This window comes from Medicago truncatula, chromosome 3, assembly GCF_003473485.1.
Source record: "Medicago truncatula cultivar Jemalong A17 chromosome 3, MtrunA17r5.0-ANR, whole genome shotgun sequence".
In the NCBI taxonomy this organism is placed as follows: Eukaryota; Viridiplantae; Streptophyta; class Magnoliopsida; order Fabales; family Fabaceae; genus Medicago; species Medicago truncatula.
Window position 1 is genome coordinate 18,648,371 of NC_053044.1, and position 17,807 is coordinate 18,666,177.

At 33.7% G+C, this 17,807-nt stretch overlaps 1 long non-coding RNA gene and 1 other non-coding gene across 2 annotated transcripts; both read left to right on the forward strand.

Annotated features, from left to right (window-relative positions):
• Window positions 1-433: 433 nt before the first annotated feature.
• Window positions 434-2,987, forward strand: LOC112420347 (uncharacterized). Its single transcript, XR_003010354.2, has 2 exons — window positions 434-1,009; window positions 1,195-2,987. It is a non-coding gene; the product is annotated as an uncharacterized lncRNA (long non-coding RNA).
• Window positions 2,988-8,378: 5,391 nt separating this feature from the next.
• Window positions 8,379-8,485, forward strand: LOC120579834 (small nucleolar RNA R71). Its single transcript, XR_005645577.1, has one exon. It is a non-coding gene; the product is annotated as a small nucleolar RNA R71 (small nucleolar RNA).
• Window positions 8,486-17,807: the final 9,322 nt, after the last annotated feature.

Consider the following 17,807-nt stretch of genomic DNA (forward strand, 5'->3'; position numbering starts at 1 on the left):
AGAAATCGTAGCCCTCTCTCTAGCCTTCTCTTGGTTTTCCTTCTTTTCCAAAAACAAACGTACGTGCAATGTTTTTCTAAAACTAGGTCTATCTCTTTTATACCTCTTCCTAATGTCTTATCTTATCTCACTTTCTTCCCCAAAACTCTCTAAAATCTCAAAACAACCCTCAACTAAATATTTTTCATATTTTTATTTTCTTATCAAATCTTATTTTATTTAACAATAAAATAAGCCTCATAATCTTAACAAATCATTAAAACACATCCAAAATAACTTAAATCATCTTAAATCAACAAAACTCACACATATATTATAAAATATAATATAATTGCCTAAACTCGATTAAATAAATAATTAAACGAAAGTGGGTGTTACAGCATCAATATGACGTTTGAATCCTTCATCAGGCCTCATGCCTATCACCTTTTGTTTGACTTCCCTCCTTCCTCATGCCTATCACGCCTTTGGATCCTTCATCAGGCCCAAATCCTTTGTGCGAAACCACACCCGGTTTGATTCTGCTAAGCCAAAACGTCAAAACAGTGTTTCCGGTCTCTACTCGATCATCATCTCAGCCTTGATTCTATCAGTTGACTTTGTCGGCATGCCCCTTTCTTTATTTAACATTGTTTTTGTTCTTCTGTGAGGGTTTGATAATTGCTATTGCTTCTCTGATATTCATCATGTTGTTTTCACACCTTTCTGTAATGATAATATAGTGTTTTTATTTTACTTTCATTGAAAATTGATTTTGTGTGAGTCACTAATTTTGGAAGGGTCATTTTATACTCGGCATATCTAGAGTTTTTTGCCTTAGTGTTTTTTTAGGGTTTCATTGGATCTTATTTTGGGGATTGTTGCTGAATTTGAAATTGAACTATATTTTTGTCTTTTTGTTTTGCAAATTTCTAATGTTATTATATTATTCTACTATTCTAGGCTTTGGGGTTTATATTTTGGTGGTGGATCTTCAAACTGGATGTTTCACGAATATAAACAATTGCCGGTATGAGAAACAACAAGGCTCTCAATTGTTCAAGTGTAATGTTTGTTTAATTAGTGGGGCTAATAATATCCTGATTATTAAGTTATAGTGTCCTTAACATACTTATCATGTAGGTAGTTCATATTTGTTATTGTTTCAGTTTATGGTGTTTTTCAATAATCATCTTTAATTTATTTATGCTGTAGCGATCATGAATAAGCAACAATTGATGAAATCTGAAATGTTCTTAAGCACATTTATAATCAAATCTGGTATGTAGTTTAATTTCTCCATCAAAAAAGAATTGATGGAATATCTCCATCAATGTGCTCAAGAAAAACTAACCTCATCTTTCTGTTTGATTATAAATGTTCTTCTACTACTTACATGTTCTTAAGCATATTTATAATCAAATCCGATATGTAATTTAATTTCTTTATTTGGGACAAACTTATAACCTCATCTCTCTTTATGCTCTTCTACTTTGGATATCTCCATATATTATATATAATATGATTACTTTGTAATACATAATTGATATACTAGACTAGAATCTCTGCCTTGGGATTAAAGCAATATGACAGAGATGAATGGATTGGCTTCTATGCATTAGTTACCACAAGTTGAGTTAAATGCCTTCATAGAACACATGTGAATATGGAAGTAAGCTTATGGCAATGTTGGATTGGTTCCTCATGTGCAACTTCGGATTTCTTTACACCAAATAAATGATAACTATATAGCAGAAACACAAAAAATGAAGAACAGATTTAGTGAGACACTACATTAGTTGTTATTAGTGAGGCACTGCTACTCTTTCATTCAGCATGGAGAACAAATTTAGTCCTTTTTTAGTCATTATCCATTTAAAGCCAATGTTTTTTTGTTTGTTATCATTGCTTGATTAGTTTATCCAATTGAATGTTGTGTTGTCGTCTTGGTTATATTACTTAGATTTGAAACTGGAATGATGACAGTGTGTTTCTTTATATTCCACTTCTTATCTTAGTGAATAATGAAAGTTCTTTTACCATTATATTTATAAGTGACATATATGTTTTAAAACTGACTCTAAATATGAATTTAAAATGGTCTAATTACCAAGACTTTGCTCATATATATATATATATATATATATATTTTTTATGTTATGCTCTGGAGTCCTTTTTGTTTCTTGGCATATATTTGCTAGCAACCACGCCTGAAATGGATGTATCCTCTCATGTTCATTCTATGTCCCATTTTCCCTCTTTGGCTGCCTCTATGAAGAGGCATCTTTGATCCTTTTTATGGTGAGAAAGGACATATTTGAGTTAATAACTATGTTCTGTCTCTCATTTCTGGCGAAGAAAGGACATATTTGAGTTGTGATTCTCTAATAGCAGATACCGCATCAGTCAATAGGCCAGATTATATTCACACACTAGAATTCCTGAACACAATCAATTCATCGAGTCTTCTTAATCACAAGATTACTTTGAAAGTTGGAGTTCCTTTTATGTTGAGAAATTTGGACATAACAACACGTTTGTGTAATGGTACTCGACTAATAGTCATAAGATGGGAAGATATGTTATTGAAGGAGGGTAATATCAGGAAGCAATGTTGGAGAGAAGGTCTACATACCAAGATTGTCATTGACGCAATCTGATACCAGAATTCGTTTCAAATTTCAACGCAGACAGTTTACTATAGCTTTGTGTTTTGCAATGACCATAAACAAAAGTCAGGGACAATCACTTAAGCAAGTTGGGATCTATCTTCCACAATCGGTCTTCTCACATGGGCAGCTATATGTTGCAATATCACATGTTACATCAAGGGATGGTCTGAAGATATTATTAACAGATGACAATGGGGATTATATCAGCACCATTTCAAATGTAGTTTATAAGGAAATATTCGAAAATGTGTGACCCAATATTTTGTATGCCCTTAAATACTTTTTATGTTTATTTATTTTATTTTTTATGTAATGAATAATATCGGAACTTTTTTAGCTTCTCCATTTTTAATGTCCCGGGCGTTAGCACGGGTAAAAGTCCTAGTTATTATTGAATGTGAAATCTCACCCCTTCTGCTTGGAAATGTTGCTCTTCGTATGAGTAACTTGCAGGTGATCGAGTTTAAGCTGTTGTTAGATTGCTGTCGTTAGTGGACTATCTCTCACGTGTGTCTTTAGGTGCTCTGATACGTAACGAGATGAAAACTTTGTTGCATGTTTTTCTATTCCTTACGTATTGCTTATGAATTTACATGATTAAGTTGTTAATTGGATTTTGATGAGATGTTTGATGAGGCCTTCGTGCCAAGACTATTTTTAGATGTTAAATAAATTCCGCTGCGAAGTATTGAATTAATATGTTGTTGATTTTTTGAAGGATAATTAGTTAATATTTCATTTATGATTTTTATGAAGTATGACATTCCGTTTGTGATGATTACTCTGATTATTTTAAATGAAATTTTTATGTTGGGAAAACGGGGTGTTAGAATTGGTATCAGAGCAGGTCCGTCCGTCGGGCCAAGTAGTTGAGTCGTTTGTGTCGTGTGACTGTTGAATACTGTTGTTGTGTTTTTCTAATTAATGATTATTTTTTTTTTTTTTGTGATCATGTTTGACTGACTAACTTTAGTGTGAATTTTGTGTATTGCTTGAAGTTTCTATTTTGTTATATATAGTTTAAGATATTTAAGCAATAATTAAATTCATTATTCTCTTGTGCTTTGAATTTCGAGGACGAAATTCTTTTAAGGGGGGTAGAGTTGTAACGCCCTATTTTAATATTTATTTATTTATTTTAATTGAGTTTAGATGCCTTTTTATAATTTAGTCGATTTATTGTGATGAGTGATATTTTGTTGTGTTATATGTTGGTATTTATTAGTATAATATTATATTATTTGGTGTAGAAATATATGTTATTTGGTGTAAAAATATATGTTATTTGGTGTGGAAATATATGTATTTGATGTAGAAATATATATGTTATAGAAATATATTTGTTATAGAAATATTTTATATATATATATTTATACATTTGAATAGAATATGGAGACTTTGAGGAAAGATTTAGAAATAAGAGAAAATAAGTAGGTTAAGGATTTATATAAAAGGGGAGAGTTAGAATTAGAAAATAAGGATCACGTGAAACCTGTTTTTGGAGAAAAATGGAGAAAACCAAGAAAAAAGAAGAGTCAAGAGAAGAGAGGAGAACCTAGAAGAGGCTGCGATATCGATTTTCTTAAGGTAAGGGTGGGACTAGCTTTCTCTAATAATGGGTTGTATGATTCTAAAAAGGGGTTTAACATGTTGTTGTTTTGTTAGTTTTGATGTTATAGAAATTAGGGTTAAATTGCAAAATTGATGATTTTCTAAAATAATGTTTTGGTTCAAGTTTTACATGGTTTTGAGTCTCTTTTGATGTATATAAATGTTTAGACAAACTTTGGGATCAAAATTGGGCATAGGGAAGTTAAAATTGGGATTTTGGGATGAAAAATGGAGTTTTTCCGAGAGCTATCTGTTATAACTCGCCATGGCGAGTGAATGTACTCGCCGGGGTGAGTGGCTCTCTGACAGCATGCCCTGTTTCATGAAAGTTGTAGATAATTGAGTTAGCTTTCCCGTGGCGTTGGTTTGACATGAAAATGAATTTTGGTTCTTGAGATATGATGAAAATACTCCAATGAGGTCTTAGTGAAATCTTATGAAAATTCAGCATAACCGTTTCTAAGTTAATCCAAAACTTATGGAATAATTTCAAACCTCAAAACTAGAAATACTATGAGTTCAATTAGGGTGTTTAAGAGTATTTAATCTATGTTGTGATGGATCTAATTTGGTTTGACGTGAATATCTTTGTTGGATAATTTGATATACATATATTATGTGAATATTGTATGATATAGAAATATTGTTGTTCATATCATTCAAGTTGTTGCTGTTAATATTGTTATGATGCAAGTTGTTATTGTTGATGTCATTGTTGTTGTTGATTGTATTTATTATTGTTGTTCAGAGAGTCTGAAATTAAGATGATTTAATGTTGATAGTAATGTAATATATTTGTATATGCATTTTGTGAATTATATAAGATGTTTAAGTTGATGTTGATAATCATTTGATGTTATTATATCTGAGATGTTTACGTGCTGCCTATGTTGCTGTTGTTGGTTATGTGAAATATTTATATGCCTTATGTGGAAAATGTATGATGTTTAAGTTGTTGACGCATTTCGTTAATATTGTTATGTGTTGAATTGCTTGTACTGTTTCTGTTGCTGTTGCATAATGATCAAGTTGCAGGTGTTGATCTAAGTTGTAAAGTTGTAAGTTGTCTTTCCAAAGTGTTCCAAAGTATTGGAGTCTTAAGTTGTTAATGTTGTCTAAGTTGTTGAAGTCGTAGTTGAAGCTGTTGTTGGTAACTGTTTATGTTCAGGTGTTTTGTGAGAGGTGGTGTACTCTTACGTTGTTGTTTTATAAGATGTGATGTACTCTTACGTTGTTCTTGTATAAGAGGTGGTGTACTCTTTACGTTGTTGTTCTATAAGAGGTGGTGTACTCTTACGTTGTCGTATTATAAGAGGTGGTGTACTCTCACGTAGCTGTATTGTCAGGTTGACGTTGTCGTCGTTGATTCGTTGAAGTTATTGTTGATGACAAACCATGGAATATTAATGATTATAATATTGTTATGTTATGATGTTGTTTATGATGTGATTATGTTGTTATACGATGATGTTTATGTTGTATTGTTTATGTTGATATAAGATGATGTTTATGATGTGATGATTTATGATGTTATATGATGATGGTTATGATTTGATTATTATGTGCTATATGATGATGTATATAATGCGATGAATACGAAGTTAAGGATGATTAGAAGTTGATTGAGTTATTAATGAAGTTTTATAAGAAGAGTAATGTTATTAATTGATGAAGTATAAGTTGTTAAATGCTTTTGATGAATTATATGCTTATTATTATTGAATGTGAAATCTCACCCCTTCTTCTTGGAAATGTTGCTCTTCGTATGAGTAACTTGCAGGTGATCGAGTTTAAGCTGCTCTTAGATTGCTGTCGTGAGTGGACTATCTCTCACGTGTGTCTTTAGGTGCTCTGATACGTAACGGGATGGAACTTTGTTGCATGTTTTTCTATTCCTTACGTATTGCTTATGAATTTACATGATTAAGTTGTTACTTGGATTTTTATGAGATGTTTGATGAGGCCTTCCTGCCAAGACTATTTTTAGATGTTAAATAAATTCCGCTGCAAAGTATTGAATTAATATGTTGTTGATTTTTTGAAGGATAATTAGTTAATTATTCCAATTTATGATTTTTATGAGGTGTGACATTCCGTTTGTGATGATTACTCTGATTATTTTAAATGAAATTTTTATGTTGGGAAAACGGTGTGTTACATAGAGCATAAATACACTCACAGGGCATCAAGCCCTCAACATAAGAGCACAAGCTCACAGAGCATCAAGCCCTCAACGTAAGAGCAAAAGCTCACAGGGCATCAAGCCCTCAACTTCAAATGAGTGTGCATGGACTCAACAACTTACAACTTAAACAACTTAGACATCTCATATGACTCCAATAATTTGGATTAACATCTTACAACTTAAACAACTTAGACCAACATATGCTACTTAATAATTTAATAATCAAAGACATCAACATACAACAACTTCACAACATAGCATCATTAATAATAACAACTTGAATGGTATATCAACATTATTTTCTATATCATACATTTTCCACATAAATATATGTAACTCAAATTATTCAACAACAACATTCACATAATATATGTATTTCAAATTATCCAACAAAGATATTCACGTCAAACCAAATTAGATCCATCACAACATAGGTTAAATACTCTTAAACACCCTATTTGAACTCATAGTACTTCTAGTTTTGAGGTTTGGAATTATTCCTTAAGTTTTGGATTAACTTAGAAACGGTTATGCTGAATTTTCATAAGATTTCACTAAGACCTCCTTGGAGTATTTTCATCATATCTCAAGAACCAAAAATAACTTTCACATCAAACCAAAGCCATTGGAAAACTAACTCAATTATCTACAACTTTCATGTTTACATCAAGAGCTAATTCAAAACAGAAACGTGTGAAAAAGACGCAAGAACATGAAACAGGACGTGCTGTCAGAGAGCAACTCGGGAAAAACCCACTTTTCACCCCAAAATCCCAATTTTAACTTCCCTATGCCAAATTTGATCCGAAAACTTGTCTAACCATTTCTATACATGTTAAGGGACTCAAAACCATATAAAACATTGCTCTAAAAATAACCCATGATCTGAACATCAATTCTACACAAATTCAACGGATTTTCTACTCTATTAACGATCAATTACAACTTCAAAATCTAATTCACAAATTTCCATAACTACAACCTACAACATGCTAAACTCAATTTTAGAATTATACAACTTAGAATTAGAGAAAGTTAGTCTCACCCTTACATTAAATTAGATGATCGGACTCTACAAGATTGCTCCTCTTCTCGCAAGATTCTTCTCTTCTCTGACTTCTCTCTTCTCTTGGTTTTCTCCCTTTTTCTCCAAAAACAGATTTCACGTAATCCTCATTTTCTAATTCTAACTCTCCCCTTTTATATAAATACGCAAGTGCACGGTCTTACCGAAGTAGTATTAAAAGAGTATCGTTCCGACAGGGAGTAGTTCAATTCAATTAACCTTTGGAAATGATTAAAAGGGAAAAGAATTATAAGTTGGGGGTTTTCAAGCGATTGAAAATTAATAATATAAAAGGAGCCTTGGGATCGTTGGTTTCATCTAAATAACAAGTCCTTCTCAAACCAAAACTATAAGCTTATAATGTTATGTTAGACCTAATTTCTCAAGACAGTTTCTCTTATGTTCCTCTAGAAACCAAGCCTATTTCGCTGACTTGATTACTATTAGATTTTGGTTCTTCTAACAACCAAGCCTATTTCGCTGACTTGATTGTTATTAGTTCCCTTGAAGATCGAAACTATATGTCTCAAAGATTGCAAAGCCTATTTCGCTGACTTTGCAATCCTTGTCTAAATTCACTTGTTCGAATATCAAAGCTCCACTTTCGTTTTATGAATTGATATTTGGAATAATGGATAAACAATTATCAAACCCTCCACTTTCGTTTCCACAGTTTGATAATGGTTGATCCATGTTAAAGCGGTGAATTTAGATAAGAAATTAGGGTTACATAAGATTAAGGCTTAGAGTTTGGTTTGATTAGGATTATGTCATTTAAACTTATCCAACAATCCCAAGACAAGGAGACATCTTAGTGGTATATGACAAGCCATTATAAAACGTGTGGACTATAAGCCACTTCTCTAGGCCATGGTGGGGACAAAGTCTAAGCATTTCCTTGAAACGCTCCCACGCCTCATAGAGAGACTCCCCATCTTTTTGATTGAAACGCGTAATTTGGTCTCTAAGCTTAGCTGTTTTAGATGGGGGGAAAAATCGGGCGAGGAATGCTCGCCTCATATCGTCCCATGAAGTAATGGAACCGACTTCTAGGGAATGGAACCAAGCGCCAGCTCTATCCCTTAAGGAAAAGGGAAAGAGATGAAGTCTTACGGCTTCTTGGTTCTCTTTTATGGTGCCACTGAGTCTAAGGAAGGAAGAAATATGGAGATTTGGATCCTCAGTGGGTGATCCAGAAAACTGGTTTTGCTGCACTAAATTGAGTAGTGCAGGCTTGATTTCGAAGTTATTACCCGCAACCGTTGGGTACACGATAATAGCTTGTGGCTCTTCCGTTGAAGGAGTAGCATACTCTTTGAGAGTACGTTCAGCCATAGCGGTATTATTTTGTGCCTCTCTCTTTTTCTTATGCAAAAATCTTTCGATCTCAGGAATAAATTCTCCGAGACTTTTACTTCTTCGCATAAGAAACCGAGAACCCAAGGAGTTAGTGGTAAAACAAAAGAAAGAAAAGTAGATGAGAAGAGGAAGAGAGAAGAGAGTTCTAATCACAAAGAAAGATTTAATTAAATTAGTTTACTCCCCGGCAGCGGCGCCAAAAACTTGATGAGATAAAACCGCAAGTGCACGGTCTTACCGAAGTAGTATAAAAGAGTATCGTTCCGACAGGGAGTAGTTCAATTTAATTAACCTTTAGAGGTGATTAGAAGAGAGAAGAGAATTGTAAGTTGTGGGTTTTTAAACGGTTAAAAAGCAATATAATAAAAGAGCCTTGGGATCGTTGGTTTCATCTAAATAACAAGTCCTTCTCAAACCAAAACCATAAGCTTATAATGTTATGTTAGACCTAATTTCTCAATACAGTTTCTCTTAAGTTCCTCTAGCAACCAAGCCTATTTCGCTGACTTGATTACTATTGGATTTTGGTTCCTCTAACAACCAAGCCTATTTCGCTGACTTGATTGTTATTAGTTCCCTTGAAGATCGAAACTATATGTCTCAAAGATTGCAAAGCCTATTTCGCTGACTTTGCAATCCTTGTCTGAATTCACTTGTTCGAATATCAAAGCTCCACTTTCGTTTTATGAATTGATATTTGGAATAATGGACGAACAATTATCAAACCCTCCACTTTCGTTTCCACAGTTTGATAATGGTTAATCCATGTTAAGACGGTGAATTCAGATAAGAAACTAGGGTTACATAAGATTAAGGCTTAGGGCTTGGTTTGATTAGGATTATGTCATTTAGACTTATCCAACAATCCCAAGACAAGAAGAAGTCTACTCACTCATGTTCATAGTAGACATGGGGGAGAAGAGAGAAAGCATGAAAGTAAAAGACAGGAAAATAAAGGAAAGGAAAAGAACTTTATTTAGAAAAGCAATTGTCACTTATTGTATTCCAAGTAAAGATGAATATTTGTGATGGCTAGCTACTCTATTTATAGTACACAATTGACTTAAAATCTAAGCAAGTATATTCCAAGAATATTCCTCAGTAGATTGTGCGCGAAAATAGAATAGCTTGGAGTCCAAGCAAAAGGTCTCTGGAGGGTAGCACGGCTGTGCCAAGGCTAGCACGGGCCGTGCCAGGCTTCTGACTTGTGGGAGATATATTTTGTTTCCCAATCTTCGTATTTTCGTGTCCAATTTGCTCCAAATCCCTTTCTTTTGCTCCAAGACTCAATCCATCCAATATTCTTCCCTGAAATATAATAAATTGCAATTTAAAGTAAACTATCCTAAAAAGGAAATAATACTAATATAAAATAATATAAAATCTAAATAAAACTAAACTAAAAAGCATATTAAAATAGCATATAAATGACTCATCACAGATAAGTAAATAGAGAGAGAAAGAAGAAAGACACATAGCAATTTATAGTGGTTCCTTCCACAATCCAGAAGTAGTATACTACTCCTTGCACTTCCAAGGAGATTTTACTAAAATCAATATCTGATTACAACTATTCAAGCACTAAAGCTAGAGACTATAACCAAACTTAAGCACAACTGCAAGAGACTTCCTATGCTCAAGCACAACTGCAAGAGACTTCTATTCAAACAGAATTACAAAAAAAATTGTTTGAGGTTGAACACTTAATATACAATCAGTGGTGTTCACAATACAAATCAAATACAAACTCTTAGAATTTCTAAGATATGAAAGTTGATAAGAAATTATAAGTGAACTTTGATGTGAAACAATTTCAGCAGAGGTTTGGCACTTGTAAAATTGTTGTAAGTCTCTTGGAAATATTCAAGTCTTCACTCCTTTATATAGAGGTGTGAAAGATACATTGTTGATTGCCAGCACATCAAAACAGTCGTTGTTGAAGCTTGATCAAATTACCAATGATCTGTTGCTTGATTTGGTTATTTTCCTAAGAGGGAACCATTTCAAATTCATTCCTTGTATAGATAATTACCAGTATAGTCACAATTGTTGTCTTGAAATATTGCAGACACAAAACAGAGTAGTAGAGATAGTGGTTGTACAATTGTACTATTGTCGTTTTTCTGTGTTCTTCTATGGATAAGCATCCAATGCCTTCAAATTCCTCTGAATTAGCTATTGCTCCAGGCTTCTATTCCTTCTGCAATGATGCGCAATTAGAATGACAACATTTAACTAACTTCAGCTTCCAGTCTTCAACTTCTGGTGGATAGCTTCTGATAAGAGTGCTTCTGATGACGTCAGAACCTCTTTTCTTCAAATGCTTTTTTGCAACACAAGGTTCCTTTTTGTAGATTCAATTGCTCTCATTTGTTCTTCCATAACCTATGCTTGGTTTAGAGACACTTAAATTTTTGTCTATGGTCTTGCGCACTTGAATAAATATTAGCATATCCAATTGACAATTTTTAATACCTTGTTATCATCAAAACTCAAAGGGTAATGTTAAACACATTTTTTTCCAACACTCCTAATAAGAAAACACTACATGGAATCTACTAGAATCCTGAAATATTTGAAGAAATGTCCTGATCAAGGGTTTTTTTTTCCCAGACACTCTTCACTGTTCTTATCTGGCTTCTTAGATGCAGATTGGGATGGTTGTTTAAACTCTAGAAAACCAATTTCTGACCAATGTTTCTTTCATTGCAGCTCCCTCATCTCTTGAAGAACCAAGAAGCAGTTGACTGTCTCTAGGTCTTCATAAGAAGATGAGTATAGAGCACTTGGTGCATCAACTTGTGAATTGCAGTGGTTGCTCTATTTACTCAATGATCTTCATGTCACAACATTCAAGCTCCCAGTGCTTTACTGTGATAATCAGAGTACTTGCACATTGCTGCAAATCCAGTGTTTCATGAGAGGACTAAACATCTTGAAATTGACTGTCATTTGGTTAGAGACCAGATTCAAGCTGGAATCATAAAGCTTCTTCATGTTTCATCTAAAGACCAGTTAGCAGATTTTTTTTACTAAGCCTCTGCTTCCTCAACCATTCAACATTCCGCTATCAAAGCTGGGAATGCTCAACATTTACCATTCTCCAGCTTGTGGGGGGATATTAAAGAATAAAGACAAAGACATGAAGGATAGTGCTGTTACTTGAGTCACAAGTTACTTAGTTACTTGAGCTCCAAGTTATCTTTCTCTATTGTATCTTAACTCATAGTGAATACTACCTCCATCCTTAATTATAGGACCTTTTTGAAAAAATAACGGGAATTAAGATAGTGGATATTTGTATTAAATATGTTTGTAATTAGTATTGTTTTTACAATTTTATCCTTTAAGAGAGAGATGGTTTATGTTTTCAACACGTTATTTATTGTTGATTGAAGAAAAAGATGTTTAATTAATAGGGGCGTGTATGTAAAAAAATAATTAATGTAGTTGGAAATAGCAAAGGGATCTTATAAAAAAGGACAAAAAATTTCTCAAAATGGTCTTATAATTAGGGACGGAGGTAGTATTATAGTTTGCTATAAATAGTTGATGTAACCACACTTTACAACTAATGAGAATGAGATCATTTTACATTTCTTGCTTTCCATAACATGAAGAAACAAACTTACCGTTGTTTATCTCGCAATCATACTTCAAAGAAACTTGTCCATAAAAAGTGTTTAATGCGTAGGTCTCTAGAATGAAAAGAAGATATGAAAGTTAATGAGAAAAAGGTTTCGCTTGGGTATTTATAATGTGAGGAACAAAACATTAAACTCACTTAAAAGCTTGATTTTTAGCAATATAAATCAATTTAAACTAGGTCTAAATCGATTCGATCTTTAAGAGAATCTAAATAATAATATATTTGAATCGATTCAAATACTACATGAATCATTTCACCATATATGGTTCTGGATGTTTGCGAACAAAATCATCAAGAATGAATCAATTCAAGCTTCTCATGAATCGATTCATGGGTGATTTATTGGAATTTTTCAGAATTATCCTTATATGATGTGAATTGATTCAACAATCTGATAAATCAAGTGACATAAAATATTTGGTTTTAATACAAATTTCTTAGTCAGCATTTTGATTGACTCAAAGCTTTTTCGAATTAATTCAAAAATGAAAAAAGTTTTAAAATCATTTGAATTTTTTTTTTTTAACAATAAAAAATGGAACTTATATTAACAAACCACGAGCACCTTCCAGTGCAAGATGTACCAGGGAAGCTCAAAAGTATTTACAAATATACATAAACAAACAAAAATTAGCCTAGCCCCAAACAAGCCAAGGGATTTGACCACCACAATTGAAACCCAAAAACAAAAATAACATTATGAGCTTTTAGCCACCAAAGAGACGTCTGCTTTACTTTATCCAGCATGTGATCAATAGAGCTACCTGTATTATTAAACAACCTCTGATTACGGTCATTCCAAATGATTCACACAGTAAGCAACCAAACAAGCTGCAAGAAAGAACTCCTTGCACGAACTCCACCTACTGAATGAGAGAACTGAAGGAAGTGATCTGAGACAATAATGGGGTCGGGGCCTGAGACACCAAGCCAAGACCGCACCTGACTCCACAAAGTGCCATAAAAACTACAAGAGGTAAATAAATGCTGAGAAGTCTCGATGTGTCCGCGTCCCAACAAACACCCCGCATCCGAAGCTGAAAGAATACCACGCTGCATCAGATTTGATCGAGTAGGCAGCTTATTTTTTACCAACCGCCAAGCAAATATTGAGACCTTAAGTGGAACCTGTTTATGCCAAACAAGAGCATCTGCACCTTCCACCTGAGGAATGTCGGGATTAGTCAGTAAAAAATAAGCGCTGCTGACAGTATATTTTACTATGAACTCATATGTGCTAACCTAGGAATGACAATGATCTAAACCTAATTAGACGTTTTAAAATCATTTGAAATTTAAACCATGACTTTTAAAACAATTTATTTTAGAGCAAATAGTCACTTTAGTCTTTGACTCTGCACCTCGTTGTCACATAGGTTCCTGACTCAGGATTAAATACAAATAAGTCCCTGACTCTGCACTTCCGTTATCACTTTAGTCCCTGACGTTAAAAAAAATCTGTTAAACGATGATGTGCCGCATATGAGGTGTCACAGGGACCAAAGTGAAAGTAGAAAATGGTCACTTTGGTCCCTGAACAAAAAATCAATAATCCAAAATTGAATATCAAATTCCTAAATTCTTAAATCTCAAATCCTTAAATGTCATATAATTCTCTATTTTGTTCAAAATTAATCTTCCATTAAACACAACTTACTGTTAGGTCCCTGACTGTACATACTTACTATCAGTTAGGTCCCTGACAATGAATTAGCAAATCTATTAACATCTATTACTCTTGATTATTGTTATATTCACATGATAATTCATATCTCTACCCCGTAGGTCTAAGCATACAATAATCAAGAGCTCCAGATATATTCAAATGATAATTCATTTCTATTGAATTTCTTTTAACATAATTTCTAACTCAATATTTGTTCTACTTAGTAGGTACTAGTGCTACATATAACATAAGTTGTTTATGTTTCCAAGTTTGTTATCAAATTTCTCACTTTAATTTTTTCTTTCATGAGAAGGTAAAGCAACTAAAGCATAAGTTCTTTCATGTAACTTAATACAATGAATATGAATTTGATACTATTGAATCAACACCTTCTTGTACAAATCATCTTCTTGTACAAATCTGAATGTCATTGTCTATGCACAATGTCTTAAACTATGGTAATAATAATCACAACATACAACTTCAAGCCTGTGTATTTTAGTAAGTGAATTTATGCATTAGTTATTCAAATATCTCCACCAAAAATTGGTTATTGTTGTTGAAAGACACATAAAAAATCAAACTATGACTTTAAAATACTTACATGGATTATAATTAAACACACCGTTCATAATTCATTTCTCTATATATGTAATCCTGATGCCATTATATATTAAAGGGAGAAAGAGGTAACAGAACCACAACACTATGACACTAATATAAAACTCCAAACCTTAGCCCAACATATCATTGTTTCAAGATCTGCTTTCAAGCCAAAAAGGTCCCTAATAGCTAGGGACTTTAGTGAATTTCGTGTTTACTGTCAGGGACCTAACTGATAGTAAGTATGCACAGTCAGGGACCTAACAGTAGGTTGGTGTTTAATGGAAGATTAATTTTATAACAAAAAAGATAATTGTATGACATGTAAGGATTTAAGATTTAGGAATTTTGGGATTTGATATTCAATTTGGGAATATTGATTTTTGCTTCAGGGACCAAAGTGATTTCACTTTGGTCCCTGTGACACCTCATATGCGCCACATCGTCATTTAACAGATTTTTTTTAACGTCAGGGACTAAAGTGATAACGGAAGTGCAGAGTCAGGGACTTATTTGTATTTAATCTTGAGTCAGGGACCTATATGACAGCGAGCTGCAGAATCAGAGACTAAAGTGACTATTTACTCATTTATTTTACTATGAACTCATATGTGCTAACGTAGGAATGACAATGATCTAAACCTAATTAGACTTAATTAATAAACATAGGAGAAAAAACATTCTTAGACCCTTTCAAGAAGCAAGAAAGAGTAATAAACCATCATTGGTCTACTTTTAGAAATTGGCACATCCAAATAGTTTAAATGAAATAAAGAAATGTGTATCTTTGCCGATAATTGAAATTCTAGCGCACTTGTTTTAATAAGTTATGTATGATGTTACGGCGTTTGTGATGTTACGATTAATTTTCAACATCCGGCGATAAACAGAAATAAAAACAAGAAAATAAAAGACTGAAAAGTAAAGAACACAATGAGTTTGTTGACCCAGTTCGGTGACAAACACACCTACTCTGGGGGCTACCAAGCCAGGAAGGAAATCCACTAGTGTAGTCCTTATTCAATAGCTCTCAGCAAACTCCTCGTTTACACTATATGACCTAGGACCTACCCGTATAGACTTTAACCTAGGAACTCCTAGATCTGAGATCCCATCTCACTATCCTAATGGGCAGTAACTGCCCTAGTGACCTATCAGACCTAAACCAAAACAAAGTAGAAGTTACCTTCCAACACAAACAACTAGCACCGTGTTTCACAACTTTGGTGTAGTACAAAGAGTAATCAATAGTCACACACAATCCTAACAAGTATCACAAAACGATACAAAAAAGAACACACAGTAGATTCTAAACTTGCATCACAAACGATACAAGACGAGAATACATGAAGACTCAAACCCTAAAAATCTAAACTTTTTAGTATGATGGCTTGAATGAACAATTAGGGCTTGAATGAACAATCAGGAATTTATTTTTCCTCTGCTCTTGTGAGACTATGCTATTTATCTGATTCCCTGCTGCATGTCTCTGATCAAGTCTAATACCTCTACCATCTGAAGTTGTGATTGAAGATTCGTGAGGTATTCTATGTATGCACACTCTTGCTATTTCGGGAGGGATATTGTGTGCTATTACTTCTTCTTGATAGCACACAATATCTCTCCAGAAATAGAAAGAGTGTGCATACATAGAATACCTCACGAATCTTCAATCACAACTTCAGATGGTAGAGGTATTAGACTTGATCAGAGACATGCAGCAGCGAATCAGATAAATAGCATAGTCTCACAAGAGCAGAGGAAAAATAAATTCCTATGGTACACTCAGGGAAAATGAATTCCCACACAGAAGTAAAGATGAGTGAATTCTCTCAAGAGCAGAGGAAAAAATCCTATGCTACAAATTGGAAGAGAACTTCCCACAAACAGGAGTACCTGTCACACATAGAGGCAGGAAGAGAACTTCCCACAAACAGGAGTATCTGTCACACATAGAGGCAAGGGAAAAAATAAATTTCCCATACCTACATAGCACTGTCACTAACACCATAAAGAAGCAATGGAAAAAGATTCCCACACTTACAAGTGACATGCCTGGATGTCTTCAGAGTACTGTCACTAAAAAAAAAGGAAGCAAGGAAAAATACATTCCCAAACTTACAAGTGACAGACATGAATGTTTAAACCTTTGATCTGACATCCTGTCAAACAGCTTGGACTAGAACAAGCACACATAGAAGTATCATTCCCCTGAATATGAGAATATATGAGTGACTACTTACAAGAATATTCCATTACCCCCCTTATACAGATAATTTGAACAAACAGAAACTCCTAATGCAAAGACAGAACAAATTCAGGTTCTAGGAATAAAATCTTCCAAGGAATATTCTCTAACTAGCCATCCTAACAAGGACATAAGCTAACAGACCTATCAAAGGTCACACATAAACAATCAGACTTTCTAAAAGTCATACACAAAAACATGTTTCATTAAATAAAAGCAGCAGCAGGGAACATGTATACTTAAAGTTATGAGAAAAATAAATTCTCAGAACCACATAGAGATGTTTTAGCACAAGTGCTAACATCTACATAAGTCTTCACAGACATGTTCCAACATTCCAGAGAACATCAGCAAGGAACATGTACATAATAATAAAAGCTGAGAAAATAAATTCTCAGACAGAATAGAGATGTTGCAGCATTAGTGCCAACATCTACACAACCTGAAGATAGTTGCAAACGCAACAACATGAATAAAGGCATACAAGTCTTCATAGCTGCAAAATAATGCAGACACAAAGATACATGCAGAAGCACATATACAAAACAGGCATAAGGAGTATATATATACCATTTTCTCCCCCTTTTTAGCCACAAAATATGCCACACATATCAGGAGTACTTCAGCCAAATAGAGAATAAGGTGCAGAAAAACCAGTAGAATACCAAAACAAATAAAGTGCAGAGTATTAAGGTATTACAGACAAAATAGGCACACACAGGTGCACAAAATTCAGGGCATTGCCCACAAAATAAACATTCAAATAGAA